Source organism: Vulpes lagopus, chromosome 24 (assembly GCF_018345385.1).
Source record: "Vulpes lagopus strain Blue_001 chromosome 24, ASM1834538v1, whole genome shotgun sequence".
In the NCBI taxonomy this organism is placed as follows: Eukaryota; Metazoa; Chordata; class Mammalia; order Carnivora; family Canidae; genus Vulpes; species Vulpes lagopus.
Window position 1 is genome coordinate 30337683 of NC_054847.1, and position 3200 is coordinate 30340882.

Genomic DNA, 3200 nt, shown 5'->3' on the forward strand with positions numbered 1-3200 from the left:
CCTGTTGAAAGCCTTTACCCCTTGGTGCGGAGAGAACACTTCTCAGCTCCAGGCCGGGGCCCCTGGAGGTCACGGACACACGGCTCTGTCGCGTGCTCTCAGGGCCAGCAGAAGCTTCTGGCCAGCGGCCACGTGAGCCCCAGTTAGGGGTAATCGAGGTGCAGGCTCTCCACTTTGAGCGTGCGTCCGCACCGTCTAGTGCTGAGGGACGGGTTGTCACAGCGCATCTGATCCACGCGGGTTGGGAGTCCAGCACCAGGCTGAGGCCAAGGCCGCTCTGTGTTCCCACCTGCAAGCTCAGGAAGGGAAGGGCCCACTTCTAAGCCCCTCCGGTTGGAGACGGCTTAGCTCCTGGCTGTGGGATTCACAGTGACTCGCTTCAGAGGTAGCCGCGGAGGCGGTTCCTGCCCCGCCAAGTCGGCGTCGGAGAAGCCTGGGCCCTCTCGGCAGGCTCACCGGTTGGCTCAGGCCACGCGCCTGATGTGCTGTAACGTAGCTGATTGGGGACCTTGGTCACATCTGTAAAATCCTTCCACTTGTTCTGGCCGTTAGGACCAAGTCCCAAGTCTTGCTCACACTTGGGGAGGGAATTACACAGACGTGGATACCAGGAGGTGAGAAGCAGGTGGGAGACGCCATAGGCACATCTGCGCCTCTGTCATCGGGTTAGTTCTGACCCACTGACCCTTCACCGCCCCCCTCCCATCTCAGTGCTTTGGATTCATTTCAAAGGAACAGCACATTTTTTTTAATAGATAAACATTTAAGGTACGCTGGTGAAGCGGTTGGCTAGCCCATGAATCCTGTCCCACGCCCGGGCGCTACGCAGGAGCCCGGTCCGGGCTGGCCATGAGGCTGAGGACATCACCAGCCCGGGGAGCCCTAGGAGAGCCGGAGTGGACACGATCAGCTAAGCAGGAAAGTGAACCTCAGCCTCGGCGGGGCTGGGAGGGACGGAAGTGACCGGGGAGCCGCCGGGAAGGACCATGCCGAGCTGGAGGGCCAGCAGGTAGCCGTGAGTGCTGGGCTCGGAAGGAAATCGAGTGGCGACAGCTTACCGGGGCTGAAGGTAGGTCCAGTGATGACGTGGTCAGAAGGCCTGAGTTCAAGTCCTGTCCCGCACGTCTGGCCACCGCGGCCCCTCGGAGAGCTCAGGGTACACAAGTGTGGCTCTCCTCCCAGGCTGGTGGGGCCGAGATCCCCAAAAGTGGGTCGGGATTCTGGTGGTGGTGGTTTCGGTTCCTTCATCTGCTTGTGTGATTGGTTAAGGGACCAGTTTTCGTTTGTGACCTCAACAGATGGTGGCGTTGGTTTTAGAGGTGAAGGGAAGAGGGACTCCGTCAAGCTCTGCTTCCTGGGTCTAGCCGTGGACACGTAACTTCAAGAGAAAGCACCGAAGATTTCCTTCGCTGTCAGGTGGGGGGTTAGTAATTCCCCTGGTCCCATGAGCTCCAAAGACCTACAAAGATGCCTCCCACCGCGCAACTCCACGGCCGCCGACGAAAGCGCTGAGTATGACACCTTCCTTGTACGAGTGCCCTTCCCTGCTCTTTTAAGGTTTTGAGATCATATGCTTTAAAAAAATTAATTCTTTGGGCAGCCCGGGGGGCTCAGCAGTTGAGCATCTGCCTTCAGCCCAGGGCGCGACCCCGGGGTCCCGGGATCGAGTCCCGCGTCGGGCTCCCCACATGGGGCCTGCTTCTCCCTCTCCTGTGTCTCTGCCTCTCTCTCTCTCTGTGTGTGTCTCATGAATAAATAACTAAAATCCTTAAAAATAAAAAAAAAAAATCAATTCTTAGAGTTTACGAATTTAAATTGTGGTTAAATGCTCCGCAGGAGGGAAAAGGAATTCTCCCCAGCGGCCTGTAAACCTCCCTGACACTTGCCCATTTCGAGCAGCCCGAGTTCCGTCCACGCGCCCCGAGGACACGGCTGTGCCAGGAGAGGACTGCTCCCCGGACCTCGTCGCCGCCCTCCAAGTGGGCTCGAGACCCCGGCGCCCGGACCGTGGCTGTCCAGCCCCTTTCCCACTCCTTCCCGGGCGCTCGCCTACACGAACACGGGCCCTGCCCTCAAGAAGCAGTGTAGACTGGCTTGCGCAACACCGACAGCCTCTCTCCCAGGACCCCTGGGCTTCTCTGCACTCCTTTCGGCCCCGGATTTGAGTACTGTTTTTATCCCGGGGCCTCCAAAACTTAAATCTTTAGCAGAACTCTGCTCTGAATTCCACTCTTATGCATCCAAGACCTTACCTTGTTGACGCCCCACTTGAATCTCATGGCCATGCCCGAGCAGCTGTGCACAGCGGCCTTGACTGCCAGGTCCCCCCACCCCCGCACCTGCACACACCCCGGTCTCCACCATCTCAGCGAGGGCACCTCCGTGCACCCACTGATTCCGACTCCTCCCTTTCCTCACCCCACCCCTGTTCAGATCCGTCCACCAGTGTTTTGACGTGAGCTCCTCAATGTATACGGAGTCCATCCATTTTTTCCCTTGGTGAGACTGCCACTATCTTGTCCACCTACCTACCAAGATCTTCCCGGCCTTGTTCTGTCTTCTCCAAACCCATCCCATTACCCCCTCACCGCACCACATTGGTAGATCCAATCCTCACTTGACCAGGGCAATCCTCCTGCCCCAGTGCCTTTGTACAAACCCCCCCATACCTCCCCACCCCCAACCCCATTTAGAAGACTCCTCTCTGCCTATTAGCTCCTTCTCATCTTTTAGGCTGGGAGGGTCCCCTTCTCAGAGATAATCTCCCGCCAACCCTTGCTGTTCTCTGGCCCAGTTCCTTATCTATGAATGATATGAAAGAAATATTTTTTACTGATATTATTTGCTTACTAGACCCTTCATCTGCCTCATGAGCCTCATGATGACAGTGACTTGCTCTCTGTTTTATTTCCTGCACTTGGCACAGAGCCTGGTACATGGTATTTGTTGAAATATTTGCTGAACAAATAAGTGAATGAATAACAATTAGTGCTATTACACAAAATCAAGAGATTTCCATCTTATTTTTTATTCTTTTTATGGTCATTTTAAACCAGAACATGGTCATCACTAAATATGGTTTCATTTCTCTTGGACTCATTAGCCAAATAGACTTGGAAGTCTAAAATAGTGTAATTATGCATAAAATGATTGACCTATAGCTTCTGAAACTGGTTTTCTTTGTGAAGCATCTTCAGAGG

General features: G+C 54.9%; 1 long non-coding RNA gene across 1 annotated transcript; it reads left to right on the forward strand.

Annotated features, from left to right (window-relative positions):
• Positions 1-751: 751 nt before the first annotated feature.
• On the forward strand, positions 752-1896 carry LOC121481958. Its single transcript, XR_005985459.1, has 3 exons — positions 752-1069; positions 1299-1512; positions 1837-1896. It is a non-coding gene; the product is annotated as an uncharacterized LOC121481958 (long non-coding RNA).
• Positions 1897-3200: the final 1304 nt, after the last annotated feature.